The following is a 27,053-nucleotide window of genomic DNA, read 5'->3' on the forward strand; positions in this document are numbered from 1 at the left end:
GAGCAATATTTTGTGTGTTTGTCATACATTTATCATCAATTTTCCCATTCATGAGTCACAGCATTCATCTATTGAAGGAAGAGCGACTCATGGCCTTAGGTAGAGGTTTAGCCCAGTTTTACTACAGGATGCTGTAGTTAATAATGGATGAGTCAATGGAGAAAGAGGAAGGGACTGACCACCGGACCTGAGTCAGAAAAACAAATGACAGTGTAGCGAAAAGAGAAAGTGCTGCATGTGATAGAAGAAGTATTGAAGGGGGCAGTGGGATTGGAGAAAGAGACTGTTTTAGTAAGGATAGAGTCATTCTGTAAGTCATTAGATAACCAAACTGAATTTAAACAACCATACACATGGGAAGATGGTAACATGCTACCATAAAGCTGTGCAGTCTTTACAAATCTAATTCCCCTGCATTGTAAAATATAGGAGAAGAAAGTACAGAACAAACAATAATGCGCAATATTTATTATTTCATTCATTCAATCATATTCTGTACTATTCTTTTTATTAATCGTGGGAATCTTTAGGCACCACAATTCATTTGGATTACAATTATAGGCACTACAGATCAAATATGAATCAAAGAGATGCACCTTTTCACAACATTTCTCTATTTTTCTGTGACCACTGATGAATTGCAATTTTTAAAAATAAAGCATTTGCATTTAGACACAGGAGACAAATTTCCCTCTGTTACACTTCATCAAACCAGCAGAAAACATCTGTAGAACGTTCAGTTAAAACTGCATAACAAAGTGCCAACATAGCAGCATCATTGCTTGTAGCATATACAATACAATAACAAACATTAAACAAAAATGGCTGTTTTAAATTATATATTATACACAGCAGCAGCTCAACCATATTGCTTTTACAATACTAGTGCAGTGCCCGAAGGAAGTATGTATTGCTATAGAAAAGTGTGAGGTTAAGTATCTTTTTCATGGATGGTCAAATGAGGTTGTGTTTGAAGGTGGGACGTAAGGCCCTAAAAAAAAAAAAATCAGTTTTATTTTTTCCCAAATTCCATTTTATTTCTTCCCAAATTCCGTGTTTTCCACTTACATTTGTTAAATTCTGTTTTGTTTTGGGGTTTTTTTTTACAAATATTCATTTTTTTTTTTTTTTTTTAAATATATTAGCTTTTATCTTCTGTGAGGAAACAAAATACATATTAATTTAAAAAAAAAAACCCATACTTAAACAATTCATTTTTAATGTTACCTTTTAAAAAAACGATTATTGGAAATGTATGCATTGATTATTGATTACTGTTTCAAAATGGCAATGCATTGATTATTTTGCCCACTTCTTCTCTCTATATCCCACCACCTATAGGACATAGAAGTTATCAGGTCTTAATCCTTCAATAACTGAAACAGTAGTACCATACTTTCCCCAACAATGTAAAGCATCGACTTATTTTTGCATGAATAAAAAAATCATTGTTTTTCTGAGTTTGCTCGAGGTGAAGCGTTGCTCAGCACATTTTTTAGCCGACAGAGACAAATGGTGACTTTTTTTGTCTGTAAATAAAAAGGCCTTCATCAACAGAAAGCTCACAATCTAATTTGTTAGTGTGGAGACAAAGCATTACAACACATCTACAGACAGATGCACAACACAAAGAGGTTGGACAGTTTGAAGAGCAACAAAAACCAATCACTTATTTGTCTATTTTAATGTTTGTTTTGTTTTGGGGGTTTAGTAATGGGGTTGTGAATCTTCATTGGTCTCACAATTCGAATCTATTACGATCATCATCCCAACAATTCAATTCGATTCCGCGATGCAGAGCAATCTGTTTTATCCTCTTTTTGCTACATCACTGCCTATGGTTGCCTATGGTTACAATTCCATTCCTTATCATTTAGAAAGTGATTCAAATCAAAGTAATACTTCTGTAGTCTAGCTGCTGCGTCTAGTGTTGGTCCGGCTGAAAAAAATTTAACTGAATGTGACAAAAACTTCAAACTTGAGTCTAAACAGTAGAGTTTAACAATTTGAAATTAAAAATGACTGCCATGAGAAAAGCACAAGAAAACTGTCAGCCCTGACAAATATCTTGGAGTTTATTTGAATTTGTGTATTTAGAGGGCTGAGATATCTGCAACTGAACTAGTTGGTAATTTCGACAAAGATTCATGTTCTCTCTGTCATCTTTACCAGTAGCTTCTCATGTGGGCTAAAATGGATGTTCTAAAGAACCAGATTTAGCCCCCAGGACTTGAGTTTGACACAAATGCTTTCAGGCTACTCATTATAATGAAACACAATCTGAGTGAAGTTGGCAGGCATGCAATATATAATGTATTTTTTACTATTTGATGCACTGATTTGTATTCTGATCCCAAAAATCTTGAGGGTAAAATGTCTCAATCTTTTCCGGCTTGACTAGTTTATATGGTAAAGTAAGATGGTTTCTAAAGAGATTTCCTGCTTTTTAGACATGAACTGTGTCCTGTTCTCATGCTTGTCTTCTATTTGGTCAGCGTGACCTTTAGAGCTCTTAGTAAATATGAACCCTCTACAGACATCTGTGTGACTGCAGCACAGATAGATAACACCTACTCAAGGTCCTTAGAGGAATGACTTCACTGTGTTTTGGTTAGTAGATTTAGTATATCCGACACCACTAAATATACAGAGACCGAGGCAGTACTCAGATACGTAATGAACCCAGACCCATTTTGCTGAAGCTCCAGACATCTGGGCCTGTTTGTCTGTCTCAAATAAATCCCATTTTGTGTGCATCTGAACGACAACGACTCTTCCTTTGGCTCTTGGTTTGTCTCTACAAAAAGCCACAACATTTCCCATAATCAATCCAGTCTCCTGTTATTAGCATTACAGGACATAGAAAATACATTACTTAAGGTCCTTCCCATTTCACCCATTATCAATAAACGGAAACCCACGACTGATCACATACACTTCATCTGTGCCATTAAACAGGACTTTGATTGAAAGTACGAAGAGAAGTACAAGAGTCCAACCCAGAGGAAACCTCACTAAAATTTGGGCAATAGTGGCCTAGTGGTTAAGGAAGTGGGCTTGTAATCGGGGGGGGTCACTGTTTCAAATCTCACCTGGGCCATCACTGTGGGATGTTGAGCAAGTCCCTTAACCCTAACTGCTCCCCAGGCACTACACTGTAGCTGCTCACTGTTCCTCGGGGGATGGGTTAAATGCAGAGAAAAAATGCTGTGTATGTACCTGTACATACACGACGAAAAAACCTTATTATTAATTGTAAAAATCAATACTCTTAAACCATGAGTATCACCACCTGCTGAGGAAGGTAGGTCTCAGGAAACATCTTTCTTTTGTTACAGTTCATTTATAAGATGTGTCATTACAAGTATGATGCTACGCTTGAAGCTTAATTTAGAACGAGCTTTGCGTTGGCATCGAATCAAATCAGGAGAGCAATGACGAGTCAAACTTCAAGTAAGTAGGCAGAACTTTTGCGGGTAGCGACTCATGAAGCATTATTAATAGTAGAACTATTTTCAAATCAAAGCTTTCTCACAGTTTTCAATGCACTGCAGAAGGACTCAAAAAAAGATACAAGTATTGTGTAGGAGGTAGAGATTGTTTGCATTACTCCCCCCAAATGAATTAAGACATAACACATTTTTTTAAAAGCTTTGAAAAGCAGAATTATTTAAAAAAAAAAAAAAAAAAAAAAAAAAGGAACATACCTGATCAATGGGAATGAAACTCTAGTTTGTTAAAAAAAATTGCAGAGCAATCTGTGAGAAAACAGTGAGAAAATGGCCTCAAGCTTCACCTGCTGTACCTGTCCATACATGCTATTACTGTGAGTAATCCATCTGGAATGAGGTGAGATCCTTCTCAGCTCCAGGTGAAAGTGAGTTAATGAACAAGGGGCCAGTGTCACGCCGGCGAGAAAGTGAAAGCCGAGTTATCTAGTGCCTGAAAATTAACCGTCACCACCCCTGTGATGACAGACGAGCTTAGAGCTTCACCTCAGTTGAAGCGCTCGTGTGAAAAGTCATTATGAGAAACCAAGTAGGTATGAAATAGCCAGTGACGTACCGTGAGCACTAGGATTGGGTAGGCAGGGGGTTGCAAATCGAGACCACCAATGTCAACACCAATGACAATTTCATATGTTTCGGCTGGCAAAGTGTTAATCTAACAAAATCAAGATCTTAAACACCATGAAAGAAACTTAATTATTTAATAGCAGCCTCCATACTCTCCCAACAAAATATATCTTATGACATGGCAGATCATTCATTGTTTGTGTTGGAAACACGAAAACACAGAAACAAGGAGAAAATGACGAGAACAACTCAAAAAAGCCAGTTCAGTGAGGTGCATCCACAAAGCCAAACCTTCCTTTTGTACCATTCACTGTGGAAAGTAGAAACAATTTTCTGACCTTTCCTTTGCTGAAGGTATGGTAGCTCAGGTGTTGGTCTCCCATCTTTTAAAAGTTGTCATTTTTCCTCAAAAGAAAATTACTTTATCGTCTTTAGTGTGTCATCCTGCCTATATTGCTGCTTCGAGCTGGAAAACATACAGCGGCCACGCTTTATCAATTCAATAATGCATTGTGAACGTACGCATAGCATTTAGAATAGCACGGATACGTCCAAAGGCAGCATAGCGATCTTCCTTCTTAAATATATGGTTTTCATATTGGGGAACTGACTGCGCATGCGCAGACACATAAACACAGGATAAGGGGCCAGAGGCAGAGCAGCCTTGTGCCTTTGGGAGAGGGTGACCCCCAATTTCCACTGGATGGGTCTCTGCTGCGTTACGTCTTCACCGCGCCACCGGATCTGATAGGTTTCCAGTTTAGTCTATGTGTTAACGGGTTTACTGCGGTGCGTATCTGCTCTTTCCCAGCTCTGACAATCCAGTGCCCTCCGCCAGATATACGCAGGGCTTCTATTTCTGGCAGACACCGGAACACGACGCATCAATCAGCACAAAGCAAATGAAGCTAAACAGGAAATTAGGCACGTACGCCGCAATAAAATTACTTTTGAAAATAAAACACTTCAGATTATATTTCAAGTAACTACATCACCAAAACATCATAATGTGTCAAAACAAAATCACATTCACTATATTGTTTCCTCTCATACTGTAACTGCAATGTAAACTGCAGCAACTTTGATTTGGTTCATGTTTTACTGGTGCAGTTTTATCTCTTCTCTGTTGGCTGTTACTAAAAAATGTGGCTATGACAAATCCAGAGAGCCCAACCTTCTTGTACTCCTTCGTTAAAAACACTGACCCGTTTATCTGTTTATTGTTAGGTTTATAACACATACCTTTAACTGCGTTTTTGTGCGATTATATAAATATCGTGAAAATGCCTCTGTCTCGTGACGTCACAGTTGTCCAACCGGAGTGCACCGTGCTGCACTCAAAACGCAACCGGTGGGGATTCCCGAACGGTGCACAGCGGGGCAAAACCGGAACGGTGTCGTGGCGCAGCGGAGACGTTTCCAGTGGAAACCCCCAGTGCGGCCTCCTCCTGCCTTAGAGCGGAGTGAGACTTGTGCAGCGTCTGTGCCGTACCAGGAAAATTGAAAAATAAATTATAATTATATTATAATTAAAACATATTTAAAATATCAATTCACCCTTGGGTAGGCACTGCCTACCCTGCCTCACTGGAAGTAGCATCAGCAAGTTAATGACAGGGGAGTCTGCAAGTGTCTCTGGTTTTGATTTTGCACACTGGATACTTGATGGCAGCAGTGCAATACTGAGCCGCGGTCCAATTCCCTGAATTCAATTTGCACAGTCCCGCTGCCACCTGTCACAAAACAAGTGAGAAGAAAGAGGGGGAGAAGGCATGTGACAGCACAGTGATACTCTCACGATGGGCAGAGAAAACGGCCACAAACCGAGGCAAAGACAGGCCAACAAAGACATGTCGTGAAGGAAAATCCCCAGCAGGGATTGAACAAATCACTTCAGAATGACAGAGCGAGCGAGCAACTGAAGCCACTAAAGTTTGCCTGCAGGAGGTTTGACTATTCTGGTTAAGTATTTTTCATCGAGTGAGCAGAAAGAGAAATGAAGACAACAAGAATGAAATGGAGTGAGGGAGGGAGTGAGGGAGAGGGACAAAGGGTAAAGAAAAAAGGGAGAGAAAATGCTTCGAGATCAGGTTAGACAGGAAGAATTTAGCAAGACTAAGCATTTTGAGTCAAAGTGAAAAAAACAGTCTGAGTTCACCCAGCCCTTTGACGAGACTGTTCTTGTCAAATGGAAACTAAAGCGAAGAGGTCTAATCAGACGTTTCTCCTCTGTGTAGTTTAATGTTGAGCTACTGCAGCAAAAAAAGAAAGAAAGAGGTAAACACTTAACATCCACAAAATCTATAAAGAGTCAGAGCTTTCCTGAAACTTCAGCCACACACACCAGCACAAACACCTTTTTGATAAAGCCTCAGGCAGAGGCTGATACCTCTATCACACTTACACTCCTCGCACTACTTCTGCTCCTCTGCAGAAAAAAGTCTCATAAAAAAGAGCTAAATTACACATCTCACAACGGATTCTTGATGCTAATGTGTTCTTCTGAACTTCTCGGGGGAAATGTAGACCTGCCTCCATACTGAGGACTCAAATCAATCACACACCACAAGGACATAAAGAAAGAAATGAAAAAACTTTGATGTTAAACACCTTTTCCCGTCATGTTCCAAATGGATTTCAGGAGCACTGACTTTTTGCCAAGAGCCATAATTAATTATGTGTAGTTTACTGAGCCACAGGAGGTACGTGTGTGCTGACAGCTCAGGAAAAATCACCAGAGAAACCTGGGAAAACTGCAAACTGGAGAAAACAAGAGGAGGAGAAAGGAATCTTTATTTCATTGTTTTTCCTTCAAAGTTTTGTTGAATACATTTAAACTTGTTTCACATTGTCTGTTAATCAACTAATAACACCGAGAAATTAATGATGACATGTTTTTTGTCTGTGGAAGGAAACTTTATTGGGCAGACTGGGTAAACAAACATGCAAGATCCGCACAAAGGCCACCAGAGTTTGAACGAGGAGTTTGTTAGGTTAATAAATCCAAGTCTCTAAACTAAGACTAGAAGTGATTATACTGTCTTTGTTTGTCCGTCCCCTGCAGGGATCAGCTCTACCTGAAACAGTAATTTCTTCACGCAAAACTGAACACAGCTTTGGGCCACCCTGACAGATAGAGCAAACCTAAATAAGATGACTCAAAGACTGAGAGTGGAATAGATAAGAGAAGGAGAGAGGAGGAGGGTGTACGACACCAGGTGCTGCTTCAAAGGCATGAAGAAATAAATGATGGCAAAATCTGCATTGAATGATGGATGTGGAGAAGGAGAGTGATTACCATAACGATCAATTATAGAGCATCAAACGTATGCTGGTTGTCAGGGAGGGGTGGAGGTATGGGCAATTGAAGCACTGATCTTGACTTTTAGCTAAAATCACTAATGATATCAAATAGATTTAAAACTCTCACTGAAGTGTCAGCACTCATTTTACTAGGTTTAAAATGACTTGTCAATTTAAACTGATTAGGAAAATAAGCCGATTATCTGACTCAATGCATCATTAACTACCGTAGTTAACGGAACAACCAAATTATTTTCATTAAGCACTGCTGCCATTACTTCCCCAACCAACGACAAGAGTTTACCGAAAGAAACAAGACCTTGAGTGTCTAAAGTGTGGGACCAGTGCGGCATGTTCATTATGCAGCATTAGCTTTTCATACCCGCACAACAAAAAGCATCTATTAAAAACAGCAAACTCAAACAGGTCAGGTATATTTTCTCTTCAAAACAAGCATGTTTGTTTTGCGCAATAAAAAGAGTTTAAAAGGATTGTGTCACATAAATCTGTTAGTTAAAGACTGCAAAACTTCAACTGTTTAAAAAGATTTATAGATTAATCGATTATTAAAAGAAAAAAGAAAAAATTGTTTACAGTAGCCCTACATTCTACATGTTTGTTAGTGTGAACGAGTTGTCAAACTTGCCTTGTATTTACCCACTCAAACCACGGATGCAGTTGAAAAGTCCAGATGTCAAGACGCTACAGGAAATGGTTTTGGACAACAGGACGATCAGTGGAGATGTGCTTTTTTTCATTGTACTGTTGAAGGAGGAGAAAAGCGTGCAGTGGGCTGTGGCCTAAAAGTGTTTGGCTAGACTTCTCACTCTGTCTGTTGGGAGCCAATTACAATTCCCTATATGAGTGTTGTGGGAGAAGTCCCATTAAGAGCTAACTTGGACTAAAGCATCGTTATCATTATTGTGTTCTTTCAGCTGCATCCCCATAAAGACAAGGACACTCCCTCCTTAGGTTCACAGTCTGCTACCCACAACCTGCTAGGAACCTTTTCAGAGAGGTCAACAACCAGAAACACAATGACAACGTTACAAAGGAGTGGGCACAGCAGAAACAATGACCTCAATATAAGCAAACAGACTGAGGTCAATGATCAACCAAATGGGGCAAGCAAGTTCCCAGCTTGGACTAAAACCTTACACACAACACATTGTAGGTTTTCCAACAGCTAAAGAACAGCAAATACATACACATTCTATTGTTTTTTTTCATTCCTGCACAGAATTAAGAGCTTTCGGCGACTTTGGTTGGAAAACAAGAAAGCAGCTCTTCTTAGCAGCTTGCTAATATTGCTGAACAGATCACATTCAACAGTGAACAAACTGTTCATAATGTTTGATACATTCAACAATCAGTTAAAAGATACTTCTCAAGCATGCATACATGCACCTACTCGCATCACAGCTATATCCAATGTCTTGTTGCTTCTGCTCTCCCTCACAGAACATAAAGAGCAGATAAACAATTCTTATGGGGTGATGTAGGACAATTAACAGCCAGATGCTTATAGACAGCAATTTAGCAGACACTTGTGTGCTTGTTTGGAGATGCCGATTATCTGTGAACACGGAAAAAGCAGAAAATCCGTTTTTTCTTCACTCTCTTTATTTAAAAACTGGCACAAGACACTGAAACACCTCCATTGCATGTTTTGGGACAATTTCACACATTTATACTAAATTATTCCCGGAAAACAGGTCACAATATGCAGTATTTCCATGGTAACGGATGGCCTAGGGACATTGTAAAGCTATTACGACATAATCTTGTGTGATTTCAGCTTAACACTCCCGTAGTTATCTGAAGCATATACATGTAAAATTAATAGGATATACACGATCAGGATTTTTGGGCCGATTACCAATCAGTGAGTTAAAAAAAAAAAAAAAAGGTTGTGGTTTTTTTTTTTTTTTTTTTTTTTAGATATTATAGTGCAAATTCCTTCGGTACTACCCGATACAGATTCAAGTAAAATCAAACGGTACCAATTTTTGGGACTTAAACGCATCCTTATGACTGAAGGAGTGGTAGAATTGATGGCCATTAAACTGCAAATAAATGCACTGGTCGCTCGACCAGTGTGCAGAGTGAGGGAGCGTGTGAGACCGGAGCAGATCAATTATAAGCTGTATGCCGTTTTTGAGTGATTGACAAAATAAACATTGGAGCTGTTGAATGAAACAATGACTGCTGCAAAGCAAGGGAGTTAACCCCAAAGCTGACACTAGCTTCGGCCCTTAGTGCATGAATAACCTAGAATATATTTTTTAAAAAAGTTATATAAAGAAGTAAATGTTTATTGAATATTATGACATTTTTTTAAATATTCCAGTAGCCTTTGATTTTCAGAAAAAGCACAAAGTTTCTCATTTATATTAGCCCTTCAAATAAAACAAAACATGCATTCCAAAAAAAAGAGGGCCTAAGTTGAAAACGTTCTGTTTCCTCCCTCGTTATTCCACATTTTGTAAGAAGTCAGCTCCAAACGGGCGAGTTGGATTTTGCCCATGTTCCTAGAATGTGAGCTCCTCCCTCTTCAACTATCTAACAGCAAAAACAACACTGTGGTTTAATATAGAATATATATTATACTTTATTGCCATATATGTAAACACAAACTGCACCACTGGATGCCCAAACTGCACTACTTTTTCTGCTGCCGATCGTGTTGGGAGTCACTGCTTGGAGCCATTGTTTACACACCAGTCTATGCAGCGAGACCCGACATCGCTTGTGAACTGAGGAGGAAACATTGGGGATGTTTACGGATTCCTGGCTCACAGCGCTAACAACGGACTCGGTTGTGGAATTGGACAGCTTACAACTTTAACGAGGTGACAGAGAGCGGTAAGCGGAAAGGAGAGAGTCTGGCTGCGTTTGTGTGCGGAAAGAAGAAGCTGCTGCTGCTGCTCTGTTCCTGCAGCAACACACACACTTTTCCGACTCAAAAATTACTGCACGTTGTTTGATTGCATCATTACGTCACACGCTACTATTCGGCCTTGCTTTTAACTCACTAAACCGAATGACGAATGTGGTTTTTTAGCAATATTCGGTCGAATATATTCGGCCACGGAATATTCGGTGCATCCCTAACAGGAACGCATTGCTCCGCTCTTTTAACATGGTCAGGCTGAATAAACAAAACAAGCGCACGCTCACAAAAACACACGCATACAAACACATTCAGAAACTAACAGCAGATGCGGCCCCCGCTATCAGAGCCAGTAGACTGGGGAAGAAGTCCGGTGCTCAGCCGCTCCGTTTCAACCGAGAGACTTTTTTACCATTTGCTCATAGGTTTTCACCAAAATACTGGCCGATCTGACATATTAATTTTTAGGTTTTACACCGATCTGATTTGCTAACAGTAGTTGACTCCATTAATCCTTACATTAGCCTAGCAAGTTTAATATGATTTTGTAATGTTAAATATCCAGGAAAGTCTTCAAAATAGGTAATCATGGTGAAACAGAAGTAAAGCAGAAAACTAAGGAAAACCTAAAATGGAATACTTCTTGTGAGATGCAAAGCATCAACAGTGAGTATTTCCAACCTTTGCCACACATGCACAGATCGAGGCCTACAGAGAGAAAGTTATATTTTACTGCCTTTTTTGTTGTTAAATTGTTCAAGCAACCTCATCTCATTCTCAAAAAGTTCAACAATACTTCACCTCCTCGCTGCCTGCTCATTCCCCAGAGCCTAGTTTTTACACATTTCAGTCAGGTCTAAAAGGTGACGGCTTGCTGCACCACACACACCCACTGAAACACAATATTAAGTTCTCAGTCAGGCTGCCTTCACAGAAACCTAGAGGGACACACAGGAATAAGATGAAAAGGATAACACCCTAATTTTTCAACTTGAGACTTCCCCAATACCTAAGATGGTAAAGTTAAAACAAATATCTGACCACAGTTGCCACTTGTTCTGTAGAATTTACTTGTCTGAAATTTTTTTTTTTTACTAATTCACTATTGTTTATCTCGTTTTTCTAATTACTTATCTGCCTATCTAACCAGACCACTACATCTCCAGATAGAAAACACCAAGAAAGTACGATAATGTTTACAATTACTGAATTATTTTTTTTAAATCCTATCATGAATATCCTATAACTTTCAACGATACTAGGTCCTTGGTTTTTTACACACACTAAAGACTTAAAATTTCTAGAGCATTTAAAAAGCTTCAGGATTCGTTTGCTTGGACAGTCCGCCTCGTTTGGTGGTGTGAACACGCAAACAAAGCCTAGAGCGGATCAAACAGACTATTGTTTCTGCTGATCTCTGAGCGTTTCCAATTGAAGCCTTGCGCTGTGAACAAAAGTGCACTCGGCGCAGACTAAAAACAGGAAGTATATCGAAGATGACATGGAGAACACAGCATTGTTTGCTGGTGATGGCACAACACATGGCATTAAAACCACCAAAAACATGGCAACTTGTTGCTGCTCCATTGTTGAATGTTGTAAAAGAGGAAACGGAAAAGGCTGAAGTTTCTGCGTATTTTTAAGTGCTTGCTTTGACCCATAGTTGAGAGCCTCTTCTTTGGGTTTCTGTTTTTCTGCCTAGAGAAGTTTGTACGGCACCCTCAAGCGGTTAGCTCATGCAACGTCACAAGAGGCTGTTTTGGATTGGATTAAAAGTTGCATTTGGAATGAAAACCACGGTGATAAAATTATCAGCTGTCCTCTTTCTGCCGATTTGGAACGAGTCCACATCTAAACTGGTATGAATTGGGCCATATCCTCGCCAATACTGGCACAAGGTAAAATACACCAAGAGCAGTCATGGCTCTAAGTAAAAGTACCAGAAATTACTACATCCAAAACAGTCAAATCTTTAATAAATCTAATGTACATTTGAGGAGAAAACCACAGGCCAAAACTCATATTGGAACACTGCCCTGCCCATTTGTAAGCAATACAAAACAGTATCTACATCCTGTTCAAAGTCCAAACAAGCTGAAAGCGTATCCCCAGAGCCTGAAATGTTGACTGTTTCAACACAACTCCTTCTCCTCTGCTAAAGTCGGCTGCCCTGAGCTGACTTCATGTGACTGATTGGCTCCACGGCGGAGAAACACCTCATTGGGGGCAAGAGGTGAATGAAACCTGAGCTGATGCTTCTGCCAAAGGTCACCAGTGGTGCAGTCAGGCCACAAGGTGATGACCGCCAGCTGGATGTGCTGCCGTCATGCTTAAAGTTGTGCAGAGCTAGTCACAGAATTACTGCAATCCAAAAGTTTAAACTGCAGGAATGATCTGGTTTAGCTGGGATGTTGTGTGACTAAGGTGAGGGAAAGGAAGAGGGATGACTTATAGAGTTTGGAAAACACAACTCCTATTGGATTTCATGGAATTGTTTGTAGGCTACTCAGTAGTGTGATCATTAGCAGCCTGCCCTCTCTGCTAGAAGGCAGATTCTGAGCATGATACACAAGTTATGAAGGACAAGGAGTGCCACAATTAAAAAAATAAATACATACATAGTTCATTAATTAAATGCATTTTACATTTAACTTTCATTCTGAAATGTATTAAGTATAAATAGTTCACTAATTATTTATTTATTTCATGGTGTGGTGTTGCAACACTTCATAAATTAATTTAATCTGTCAAACCCTCTCGTCAAAGTCTGTGGGGGTGGTTTCCTAACACTTGATTGGTTACCTGCACATCAAGTCAAGCTCAATAGATCCCTGATAATGGATTGAGGTAGAGCTATTAAACATTGTTCTGATACACTGGGTTGCGCTATACTAAAAATGTGTGATATATCGTCGTTCACAATATATCGTCAAAAAAAATGATCACTGGTAAGAATATGTAATCCCATGGTAGAAACGATATTAGCGAGGGGCACGGGCCATTTGTCCCTCAATTTAGCCAAGAATGCCCCTAAACACCTTGTTCCAGGGGCCAAAATTGCTCACAAGGTTGTTGTAAACAACTTATTATTCTCTGAAGCGGAACGCTGTTTATGGCAGCATCGATTATGAACTGGAAACTCAACTAAAGCTAACCCACCAACACACAGACTGGGCTAAGAGCTAATGCGAACCTCTCCATATAAGTAATAGGCCGGTAAAAAGTATACGTCTTACTGTCATCAAACCACAGAGAGCCACCGTTTTGTTTATGGTCAGATTTAACACTTGTATGAAAGGATAAAAGCTAAACATGTCACACGTTGTGTGAAATAAATGTTAGCATAAAAACTAATGTCACTATTCATCCATCCCAACTTGTAAAACGCAATACTTTAATTATATTTTGCATGTCCACAAGACAAAGCTGGCCTCATTAGACTAATGTAACTATTGTGATTATTACACCTAAATACACTGAATGAATAAATCATCAAGCTTGATCTGGTTTAATTATAGGAAATCAGAGAAATGTATTTATCAAACATAACTTTATGTAACTCATAAGATAAACGAAACAAGGTTCAGCAGTAGTAAAAACACTAATGAAGTTATTTTTGCTTTTCATGTGTTTTTTTTTTTTAAGAAATTAATTTCATTTTAAGTGAGGAAATAAATGAATTACATATATAACAGAGTGATCCACGTGCACTAATATATTCCATGAAATATCAGCTCATGAGCTTTTTTTTTAATGAGTCTAGTGTTGGTGTATTGAAATGTATTTGTGTTTGTATGGAACCTGTTTACACTTTGAGTTGGGAATTGTTTTATTTATTTATAGTTAAAGGATGTTAATTATGTGATGTTTATCGTTATCGTGATAAATACCAGAAATTATTGGGATGATTGCTTTAGTCCATATCGCCCATCTCTACGCTATACAATCTGTACCTTGGTTTTGCGCTACATTCCTGCTTCTACATTCTCAGCGAGATCTACTAAAATCTCTCTCACCAACTCGATGGAAAGTTCATGCACATCCTCCATTGTCGTAGCCATCATGATTGGCAGGAGTGAAAACCAAAGCAATGGTTTTGGCTGGATTGACGTTAACCCCGCCCCCACAGACTGTGACGAGCGAGTTTGACTGATAAAATTAATTCATGAAGTGCTGCAACACCAGACCATGAAATAAATAAATAAATAGTCAACTATTAATACTTCTTGCTTTTCAGAATGAAAATGAAATGCAAAAGTGATTTAGTTAATTACTGGCACATTTAATTAATGAATAAATGGTGTATTTAGTTATTTAATTGTGGCACGCCTCGTCCTCCATAACAAGTAACCCACTTCTAATAAATACAGATCAGTGAATTTTGGAGGAAAATCACTGAAACCTGGCCAGGTTTTCTCTGGCTTACTCTAATTTTCTCTCAATACTTCACTTTTGATTCCACAACACCAATGTGAACATGGGCCAGGCCCAGGTCACTGTAAAGTAAAAGTAGTTCATAGACTTTGAAAAAGAATAAAAACTGGAACACGAAACAATGCAGTCTAAAAGCATGATGTACAAGCTTCTTGCATACAATAACTCTACTCCTGATAAGTAAAGATAGACTATTGACGAATAGATAGACTTTTGATGAATTTAAGTTTTTCCCCCTCTATTTATTAAAAAGGAAGTCGCACTTAAGCTCTAGCCTTAAACTTAAAGTGAATGTTTTAACTGCGTCTGTAAAAAAAAATCTGTGAGAATACGTTTGAATGAGGTTGTCCCATCCAGAGTTAGTTTTGCAAACTAAATATTTTTGTCATAGACAAGGCAATGATCCAATAGGAAGTAAAGTGATCGTGTTTGCAAATGTAAGATGGTTCGTGGTCATACGCATTGATCACATCCAATGTGTGTGTATTTACAAACATTAATACCATCATATATCAGCTTAATAAATGCTAATTGAATCTTTCAACAACAAAAAAAAGAAAGTCTTGATCCAACGGCTGGACGATATGAACGATACTCATATTTAAATATTTTTCTCAAAATGGTGATATGATATTCAAGACTCAATAAAGCAGAAAGACAATTCTGGGTTAAATTTGTTGATATAAAATGCCACACAGACATTTATTAACCAATAGCTGCACAATATGTTTTCTCTTATAAGGGACAACACGTGTGAGTAAGTTCTCCTAAAGCAGGTATTTTAATACAAAATAAGCTATAAAATAACAATATAGTGATATAGGAAATATTGTTATTTTTAATATAGTAGCTTACCACGACATTTAATATAATCTTGATATAACTTGAATCTCGATACAAGACAAAACCTGGACCAGGGATGGGCAACTTTATTGTGATATCTGATCTGCCAGCCACATTATCAACATTTATGTCAGCATTACAATAACGATTGATCTGAGCATTAATACGTGAGTCTTTGTCTGTGGTTTTGTTGTTGAGCCATTGTGTGTGTTTGTCATTTTGGTGTTCTTATTGTTGTAATTATGTGTATTTTTCTGCATTTATGTTGTCGATTTGTGCCTTTTTGGGGCCACTTTCTGTATTTTCCTGTCATTTCGTGTATTTTAGGAATTTTTATTTCTTCAAACTTCTTGAAATACAATTTTGGGGGATTTATTTTTAAGGGCTGCACAAAACTTGACCAGTTGCCCATCTCTCACCTAGACTATAACTGAAATAGACCTGATGGCTAAAACTATGTTGCATTTTAGTCAAAAACAAGAAAAAAAAAAAAAAAAAGAAAAAAAAACTTTGGCAAAAATTAAATCAAATTATCCTGTGAAAATGATCACTGTTCCCAGTACCATAGACTAGTAATTCTTTAGAAAGTCATATTTCTGGACAAAACAAACGCTTTGTTGGGTGTTCATGGATTAGGATTCTTTGTGGTCAGAGGTAAGAAAGAAAAACCTGCCTTGGCCCCCACACACTGGATGATGACGTTCTCACCACCTCGTTGAGAACAATGTGGATCAGCACAGTTTGCGGTAAGTGTAGCCCATGATGTAGTCTGTCAGAGTATCTCAGCCATGCAGTCTCTAAATGCCACCATATATCTGTTGCTCAGCGCTGAGCGGAACGTTACACTCCTTCACACACGGTCCGTGGCCAGCGTCCAGATCAGCACCCGGTCCACGACCAGACTCACAGACGCCAAGTCACAGAGCGACGGACACACGGATACAGACAGCTGGGCTTTTAGCCGCTGTAATAATATTATTATTATGGCTGTTTATTAGAGGGCGATACGCTCTGCCAGAGGAGACACACTGAGGATAAACACGAGTTTGTCAGCACTTACTTACCTGGAAAACAAGGAGAGGTGAGATGTGACAGCGCTGCGAGCTTCGCATCAAACTCTTGGATTTGTAGAGCCGTGAACTACACACGCCCAGTAGATAATCCAAAAGTGAGCCGCTGGTGCGTTCAAGGAGCCGCAAACTCAGATAACGGAGAAATTAGTCCGAGGGCAGGCTGCTTTTCTTTGTGTCGGTCTTAAAGTGAAGAGTTAAAAACTTGTGGACAGTAGCGGTGTTAGTGTAGTGGAGCCCGTGCGTTGTTCTGCCCTCAGACTCACACTATCTGCGCCACTTCCACACAGTCCGCTCCACACCAGGTGCTCATTAACATGACTGCACCGGTCACAGCCAATCACAGGCAGGGTAAGGTGTCTGATTGAATATTATAACAAACGACTCGTCCAATCACAGTCTGCAGTGGGAGGGATCTGTTCTATGTAATATTAAATCCAAAATAGGCGCTTTTGTGGGCATCGGGCCTGATTAATGTCATTTTAATAATTAACTAAAGCAGGGGTTCTCAAACTTTTCAAGTCCAGAGATCCCTTACAGGAGATAATAATTTTGAAGGAACCCTCATACTCCTTACGTCATTTAAACACATTTACTGTCATTTGTACCTCTAAATGCAATAGGAATAATCTATTCTTTGAACGTGTATTTTAGATAATTGTAGTGGAAATTAACTTAGTAAGTACCTGTACTAGTCTTGTATGTAGGATTACCAACAAGAGCACTCAGAGAGTGCAAACCTCCACCAAGCACCAATATATCCTTTTTTCTAGATATTATCTGGATCAGTGATCCTGATAATTGTACCATAATCATTCACACTTCAAAGGCTTCTAAGAAACGTCTATATGTATATGGTACATATACTATAGAGGGTTTTCATGGCTCGTCATCAACCCAGAAGTCGCCATTTTGGAGATAAAGCAGCAGGTCTACAAACAGCACGCAGACAAGAAAATCCCTAATTTTGAGACGAATTGGTGAACTATTGTCTAGTTTTTGGCTGTACCAATCGGTCAAACAGTGAGACACATTTGGAATTTCCTAGATCCTGGTTTAGCTTTGCAAGCCACAAGCGCTTCCTTTCCTCTGATAACTTGTGAGATTGTTCTCCCTGATTTGTTACGGTTTTTAGGCAATCTATAAAACTCCAAATGTGTCTCACTGTTTGACCGATTGGTAGAGTCAAAAACACGGCAATAGTTCACCATTTTGTATCGAAATTCAGGATTTTCTTATCTGCGTGCTGTTTGTAGACCTGCTGCTTTATCTCCAAAATGGCGACTTCCGGATTGATGACACGCCGTGAAAACCCTATATTAGTAACAGCACATTAGGTCCAAGTGTATAGAAAGCCATATTTTTTTTTTCTCAAAATCGCAATGAAATGCTTAATCCAGACCTGATCTGGATGAAACTCATGCGATAATCGATAAACCAGTCCATTGTAGCACAGTCAAATTTGATAAAGATCTGTAAATTATGGACCGAGATATGAATGTTTAAAATTTCACCTATGATGAGATAATTTTTTTCATTTTTTAAAATGGATTCAGAATCAGTATATTGATCCAGATCCCCTCCAAAATGTAATGGAATCTTTCAAAGCTTAAGGTCTATCTTTAGTAAACATTTTGTCAAAATCTCTTTAGTACTTTTGACGTAATCCTGCGAAAGGACAAACAAAAAAATAAAGGCCCATGAAAACATTACCTCCTTGGTGCAGGTAAAAACTAAATGTGCACATTTATTTGCACAATTTTTTAGCCATTGAGATGGCCATCGCACTTGACAGTGATACAGCAGTGTGTCATGCCCAAAATCCATATACCGTACATGTATGAATATTTTTGTTTGTTTTATTGGTGTATTGGTCCCCATATGGAGTTATACACTTTTGTAATCATACAACATGAATATTGTTATTATTCCATTTTAAATTATTTATCATTCCCCCAAGCTAAGGCTCGAGGACCCCTCAGGGTCCTCGGACCCCAGTTTGGGAACCGATGCACTAAATAACCATTTCTCTATATGAACCTGTCAAATATGGTTTTGGCTAATTCATTGCCATAACAGTTCTGAACCATCAACTATCTGACCCCCAGAAGGATGTTGGACCTATGGATTACATGACCAACTTTGATCTTCAAATAAAACGCCATTTTTAGTTCCAGATACTGGTTAGTGAATGTGTTGAACAAGTTGGTTAACCTTCCACAACCTTTGCCCATTTCACATACTTCTAAAATTCTATAGACAATAAAATATTTACTTTCTCTGTAAAGTTTCCCACTGGTGCAATGATGAAGAGATCAATAACTAGTATTTACCTAACATTACTTGAGATATTTGCTGACGGGATTAGAATGTAACATTATCACAGTACAACATAATGATTTATGTTTTTGATAGTATAAACAACTTCAATAAGTTACACAACCTCTAAACATCTGGTCAGGGCCATTTAATCTAAGCTCACATCTGTGTGACTTAGTATTTACCTATAAACTAAGGAAACTTTATTACAGACTTTTGGTGGTGTAACTGTATACCATTACTGGCTCAGGGCTATTATACCTTGGATTGAAGGGTTTGTAGCAAGACACCAAAAAGGACCCACAACTGGGACACTTTCTTGATGCAGGACACAAACACAAATATGAGACGTGAGAAAACATTATATATTATGTAGGCAATATAGACAATATCAAGAAAAAACAACTTCAAAGAAGTCAGAAAGAGATGTAGGCGACTGGGGGTAAAAATGCAGTTTGGCTGTTGGAGTTGCATGCTGGTACTTGCCTGTCTGACTGAAAGGGGAACACTTAAGCAGGTGCTCCATCAACAGTCAGGGACGATAAAGCACATTTAAGACTCTGAACTCCACCTTAGAAAACAGGAAGGAGGAACTCTTGAACAAAACTAAATGACTGAAATCTTATCAAATACATTATAACTTACTAATTGAATGTGAAAGTAATAATAGTGTATCATTTCACAAAATATAAAGCCAATCTTGTTGTGCCTGATACATACTGTACACCTTTTGGTCGTTGACTACTGGATACCCCTGGAGGTATCTGGTGGTAAATCAAAGGCCAACCAACCCCTTTAAACTATCCATGACCCATTTTTGTTTGGTCATGTGGTAGGATCCATTGTCATGCTGAATTAAAGCCACTCCCACCAGAGAATACAATATCCATTCACTGGGACCCTAAGGACCAAGAGTTTCTCTGCAGAACAGTGCCCATATCATCACATACTCTCTGTAGCCCTGCGTACTTCCTGTTATCAACGAATGTGTTGTTTTTTGTCATGTAAGTCATGCACACGCCACTAGCCATCGTGTCAAAGAATGCGTCACCAGAACCAACCTAAAATTAAGCTATCCAACATTTTTAAGTGGACCAAATATGACAGCTTTTACAGCTTTTAAAGCTTCTTTCCCCCTCAAACAGGGACACTCCAAAAGAGCAGGAAATGCTCTGATCCAGTCATTTAGTCATAATCAATTTATCCTTGTGCTGGCTCATTTTTTCTCTCCATTTAACACTTTTTGAGAATAATTTATTTTCTTGCAGCCAACTAATGAGTCATGCACTAACACCATCAGACACAAAAAAGATGGACATAATGTTTGAAATGATCAGAATGTAAACTGGACGATAATAGTGATGTATAAAGAAAGCAAAAACGTTCAATGAGGATCAGAAACAGACCCGCAAAATACCGAGTCGTTATTAGTTGCACATGTATTTACAGCAATATGTTTTTGTATTTGAGACTGTTTTCATTACATTTAATGAATTTCATCTCGGACTTGAAAAACACATCCTGTTCTTCTAATAATGCTACATTCCTTGCAGCCGACTTTCATTCCTCTCTCCCTCACCTTTTCACCCTCCCCTCAGTCCTCTCCCCATCTTTCTCCATCTGTCTCCAGCCCTCTATGTGTTTGCAAAGACTTGTCATCTGGCCTGGCCTCTTTTCTCCTGCATATCATTAACATTCTCTCATCACTTTTTAATTCAGAGGTGAAGCAAAGCAAAACATTACTCTTTCTCTGAGTTTAATCTTTAAACGCTACTTCCCCTGGTTTGTATTCACAGCATAACCACAGCAGAGTTTTCCCATTAAGCGACTCTGATATCATATGTTATTCGTCCTTGTTCTTTTCTGGAGTCTGTTTCAAATGGTCAGGGCTTTATTTTCTCATCTCTGTTTCACAGGAATGCTAAGCAAATAAAAAAAGGGTGGTGCAGTTATTCTTGAGTAAAGAAAAGGGATATTGTGCAAACCAAGGTGAATATTTAAGAGTCATTATCCATGGCGTCACCTGCTCAGTGATCACTGAATCAGGAAAATGATCCTGCTGATGTGGGCAGTAATTTTAAAGCTTTTGTTATTCTGCTCTCCAGAGCCTCTCCCTTCTGGTTTTCATCCCTGTTCTGTCATGGACTTCATCCAACTGGCTCTGCTTTGTTTGTTGTCCCGGTAACCGTAAATCCCCTCGACAGAAATTATGACTTTTTCACTATTATTCCTTTAGTTCCTTGTGCTGCCTTTCTCCTTTTATTCTCAGGGCTCACTTTCTCTTTGCCCTGATCCTTTTTTTTTGTACTTTTTTCTGCTTTCTCTTTCACAATAAAGCAGCTCAGTCTTGGCAAAGTTTGGGTTTGTTCTCACTAAGCACCTCCTCTTAACCCCCACCCACCTTTCCTTCTTCACTGACGCCGAGTGAAAACCAGTGGAGCATAAAAAGCAGGTCTGATCCTGTGAGGAATTCCCACAGGGAGAGATGAGCAGGGAAAGAAGAGAAAGTTATGGTTGTGTATAGCAGGTCTCGTGAGTCAGCAAGAACGGTCAAGGTTTTATCGGTGTGAAAGAGTAAAGGAAAGTTATTCATTTTCAGTAAAGATCCATCATAAAAAGGAATCAAATGTTTTAAATGTAGAAGGTTTCATTTGAAAACGTCTCTGTAGTCCTAAGAGTCTTGTTTCTTTCAGTTGGAAATGATGGTTAAAAACTCCCTCTCAGAGGAGGTGACAGTTGATCTATTGCCTGTCATTCACCTCCCACCAAAGTCCACACATGTGATATGGAAATTGAAGAATTCAATACAAAGTTATTTCATGGAACAACACACAGAGACATACACTCTCTCCATGGGCAGTGGGTTCAACCCCCTGTTGTGGTCTGACAGCTGTGCAGATTCAGACAACACAGATCAGTTCCAGAATGCAAAGCTTGCAGTATGTTGGGAACCAACACAAAATCACATACCAAGAATTCTACTCTCTAAAACATGTCCGCCAGAGGTTTCTTCTCTGGGAAAACCCAAAAACCAATAACTGCCATTCATTAACCACGGTCAATGAAGCTTCATTTGGAAGATCACTCACAAGCCAGTGTTGAGCATGCATGTGTTTATGTGTGCATGTGCGTGCAGTTGTGCTCCACATTCTTCAACCCATTATTGTGTGTTTACTGGAACTTGTCTGTGCTCTGTCAGGCTCCAGGGCAGGATGTGTTTGACTCGCCCCTGGAGAGGATCTGGGAGTGTTGGAGGTGTCAAGGGTCACAGGGTCCACAACAGACCCTGAGGGGGGAGTTTACTGGGTTGGGCTTGATTGGTCTCAGATCTTTCTCCTCTGGTGTTTGGGAATGATGACAGATGTCATATCTTGTACACTGTTGTGTAGTTTCTCTGTTTTATTTTATTGTTTTGGTAATTAAAGGACATTTGTTGTGCTTTAAATGGATTTTAATAGCACTTTATTTTTATTTAGGCTTTTAAACTCCTTTAAGTCAAGTGTATCATTTTTTTCTAAACACATGTTTTTGACATTGACCAACTTTGGAAAAAAAAAAAATCAAACACACATCGACACATTGAACTATTCATTCATTCATTTTCTGTACCCACTAAAGCCTTTACAGGTTCACAGGGGACTGCTGGTGTCGATCCCAGCTCACATTTGATGAAACATATGGTACAAGCTTTACTGGACACCACTTTAATGCCAATCCAATACAAAGGGGCAGCGAATCCTTCAAACACACACATCAACACTCCTCTAGCCATAGAGACTCCAGCCACACATATTGATTGCGGTAGGAAAATAAAGGGGTACATGCAAACATCTCAAATAAACATCTGTATACTAGATGGATTCAATGAATTGATTATTGCTTATATTTTTGATCAAGGGCCTGAAATTATTTCATCAGGGAGTAAGGGTGTATGAAAAAATCGATTTGGCGATATATCGTGATATTTCACCATGTGATATCATTTCGATCCAAAAAATGCCCAAATCAATTTTTTTAAATTGCGCTAACATGCATAGCACGTAAACGCGCAGTCACTATGGTTTCAGTGAACCACATCAGACCTTGTTAAACAACCTCACTCCTCAATGCATTTTAGCTTGGAAGTTGATAGCGCTTTGTTTTCATAAAACATACTGGGCACTTTGACAGATGTGTGTCGTTGAAATAATTTAAGAACTTAATAGAAATAGAATCTGTTGTAGAAGCTAAAGTTAAACTTTTTGGAAACACGCAATTTGACAGCCATACCAGCCTGTCATTGCCTGATCTCGTTAGATATCAGAAGCTAAGCAGGTCTGGGCCTGGTTAGTAGTTGGATGGGAGACACTGAGTATTCCAGGTGCCACAGTGGGGGACAGTTGCTCCAGTGGTATCTGTCATTATGTCCTTGGGCAAGACACTTCACCCACATTGCCTAGTGTGAGTGTTGGTGGTGGTCGGAGGGGCCGATGACGCACTATGGCAGCCTCGCTTCCGTCAATCTGCCCCAGGGCAGCTGTGGCTACAATAGTAGCTTACCACCACTAAATGTAGAGTGACAGAACAAGGCCTTAATACTGTAAAGCGCTTTGAGTGTCTATGATGAAGCGCTATATAAAATCCAATGTATTATTATTATTACTTGTTCTCGCAAGTTTAAAAAATTTAAATAAATTGTATTTTATATCATTATGTACTTGTAAGTTGGGAAATTTGTAAGTACTGATATTACGATGTATCACAATATATATTGTATTATTTATATCGGGATGTATCATATTGTGACAGGCAAATTGTGAATCGTATCGTATCATCAGATTCATGGCAATGCACACCCCTCGCAGTATGTGGCCTAAAGGATGTGTCACTGTGTGTGTGTGTGTGTGTGTGTGTTTCAGATGAAGTCAGGAGCCTCTGGGCCCCCCCTCAGCTGTGGTACTGCACTTGTGCCTTTGCTTCCTCGTGTCTGGAGGTACAAGGGTGGGGGTAAGGGCGAGGGGCGGGGGCATTTGTGTGTGATGAGGAATCTGTTTTGGTGTCATGTTTCTTCCCTCCTCTCTCTGAAATCCCCTTCTGTTTATCTCTACACACTCACATCTGACAGCTTAGTGGACTGCAGTCTCACTTGTGGCATTTGGTCGGCTCCTACAACTGTTGCCCTCTGTTCAAACTGTCACTGTCAGACTTCACTTCCTCTTTTTTCCTTATTCCCTCCCTCCTCTGCTCGCCTGTCTCAACCAGCCGCTCATTGAACACACCCCTTTCCTTCTATAATCCTTCTGCTAACTCCACCAACACTTTGAAAGAAAAGTAACTATAATTATCTGAATCTTCTTTTGTCTGCCTCTCCACCCTGTCATCTAAGAAATGACACGCTTGGATAAACAGTTCCTCTCTTCTACAATATCTATACGTAATGCTCCCAAAGACAGTGTGTGAAGATGTAGCTAAAGTTTTCCTTTAACTGCTTTAATTACTATTCACATCTCAGAGTAGTCCTCTTAAAGTCCTGCTGCCTGAGGTCTTAGTTTCTATGGTAACTTAACCCTGCTCCACTTCCATGTTCTCCAATCCAGAGTATCAAAAAGTGCTGTAGACTCCCTGGCAGGTTGTTCTCAGTGAGAGTGAACAACGCGTCAGACTGAAAGGCCTCGATATGTGGGTGACAAGAAAGAAGAAGAAGAGCTGATGTGTGTTGTGTAAACATGCATGAGTGTGTTTCGTCTGTTGGAGAAAGGGGTGGACCATGGAGAGAGGCACTGGCATTGCTCGGCAGTGGGAGGTGGTGCTAAAAATACCTATTGACACATAGGCTCCAACTCACAAACAGGGTCACTGAGAAGTACACAAACCAGTCACCATTCATGCATCACTAGGTATAGACCAGAGCTGGGCAACTTCTATCGCAGAAGGGGCCACAAAAATGTGTTTGTTTCATCGAAGGGCCACAATATCAACCTTAGGGATGTCCCGATACAATTTATTTTATTTTTTTTTCACTTCCGATATGATACCGATATTGCAGCTTTGCGTATCAGCCAATACCGATATTGATCCGATGCATTATCAGCACGAATCATACATACTTTTATTAGTTATTTTGTAGTGTGGAATGTTAGAAAAGGCTTGATAAAGTGATGTTACTCAAACAGAAAACAATAGTCAGCAACAGTAGGTTACTGTGTTGGGTTATGAACCATAGTCACCTATGGATAGAAGAGCTGGAGCGGAAATTTTTTTATCGGAGAGCTTATATCGGTGATTTTAGATGCAATCTGATAAAATCCAATATCCGTTTTCTGGCTGATATCGGACCGATATCCGATATCAATATCGGACGAATATCCGATATCAATATCGGATCGGGACACCTTTAATCAACCTTCATGTCAGCATTTAAATAAATGATCAATCTGAGTGTTAACACAGGAAAGAACAAAGAGTTTTTATAGTAATTTTGTGTGTTTTTCAGTCATTCTGTGTATATTTGTTGTTGTCTTGCCTGTTATGAGGCATTTTGTGCATTTCTGTTGTACTTTTGTATATTTTTCCTCTAAAACATATGTTTTTTGGAGTCATATTGTGTATTTGTGTTTTCATTTTGCGTTTTTTTTGGAGTAATTTTAGTTTATTTCTGTTGTGGTTTAGTTTGTTTATTAGTACTGTGGGTTTGCAGTGTTATTTTTTTCTTTCTTGTCTTTTTGTGGACTTTCATTTTGTCATTTTCTGTAATTTTGTACATTTACAACAATTTTTGTTGTCGCTTTGTGTTTTTGGAGTTACTTTGTGTATTACTGTTGTCGTTTTGTACATTTTTTGTAGTAGTTTTGTATGTATTTTCTGTGTTTTTCTTGTCTTTTGCTGTATTTTCCTGCAATGTTGAAATTCTTTGTGTATTTTTCTGTCTATTACTTTGGGGGCCGCATGAAATTAGATCTAGGGCCGCCAGTAAGCTGGTCAGAGGGTTCAGTTAAATGGTTAAATGGACAACAACCCACCGCTTTCCAGTGTTATAAAACAATGAATCTCTTTGGGTTTGCATTGGCAGATCTCATGTTTTGGTGAGCTAGATGTCAAACAGAGAGCAGGTCTTCTCTAAACTCAAGCTCATTTCTGCTGTACAAACAAGCCCAGCTGCACTCAACAGCAGGAATATGGGAAAAGCTGCTCTGTACACATCACACTAACGGTTTACTTGAGCAAACACTGTATTTGAATTGATCCCACGGTTACAAACTGCCGAGACAGTTAGCGGCGCAGTAATCCCTGAACCAGAGAGACTCTTATTATTCGGCTTCTTCATAAACGTAGCTTCACAACATGAGTTCATGACTCGTGTCGTTTGGGTCAGTATTCAGTGAGCCATGATAAATGAACCAATTCTACCCTACAGGGATTTCTAATGTATAAAACCTTTTTTAACCTAAGATAGAATTTAATACCAAAGTCGGAATCTCACTGATAAAACAAACCCAAATGAACCCTTGCTTAACAGTTACAAAAGTACATAATCTGTGAACAAACTTCAATGTAGCGTACTTGTGCCTTATTGAACTTTAAAACCTTATCATATATATGTATATTTACATCAGACCCCTCTGAAGAACACTGGCCGTTGATAGTCGAAACATGTCAGGACTGGAGATCAAAGCAAATTTCCGGGGAAAAAAAGTTGCCTGAATAAATGAAACCTTAACATCTATCTATCTATCTATCGATCTACTGTATCTATAAAGCAAGCAATGTGTCTGTCTGTTCCTCAAATATCAAATATGCGAATCAGGCTCAGATTGAGCTGAGACTTTCAACATGGCTGCTGCTTAGTTCAAGGGTGTGCAACATCAGATTTGTTTGGACTGCAATGATACCGTTCATAAATCATTTCATAAAATTGTCTTAAATGCAGCTTTGCAGAACAGCTCTGACAGGTAGTAGTCATGGTAACTCATAATGAGTTGAAAGCTACATAGAATCTACAGGAGTGACTACACAAAGGGCTTTTAAAAAAATAACTAAAGTTGGTCTAATATCCTAAAAAAAAAAAAAACACCCATAAATACTGACCAGCAGGTGAGTAATAATAATAAAAAAATGTGTGTGTGTAATTCAGAATTA

At 39.0% G+C, this 27,053-nt stretch overlaps 1 protein-coding gene across 3 annotated transcripts in view; it reads right to left on the reverse strand.

The window, feature by feature from the left end:
• Window positions 1–16,924, reverse strand: part of ddr1 (discoidin domain receptor tyrosine kinase 1) — a 60,415-nt gene extending 43,491 nt beyond the window's left edge. For all 3 annotated transcript variants that reach the window (XM_028469937.1, XM_028469938.1, XM_028469935.1), the window contains exon 1: window positions 16,614–16,924. The gene's annotated coding sequence lies outside the window, so the exon portion shown is untranslated. The remainder of the gene's footprint in view (window positions 1–16,613) is intronic.
• Between the last annotated feature and the right edge of the window lie 10,129 nt (window positions 16,925–27,053).

This window comes from Gouania willdenowi, chromosome 16, assembly GCF_900634775.1.
Source record: "Gouania willdenowi chromosome 16, fGouWil2.1, whole genome shotgun sequence".
NCBI classification, from domain to species: domain Eukaryota; kingdom Metazoa; phylum Chordata; class Actinopteri; order Blenniiformes; family Gobiesocidae; genus Gouania; species Gouania willdenowi.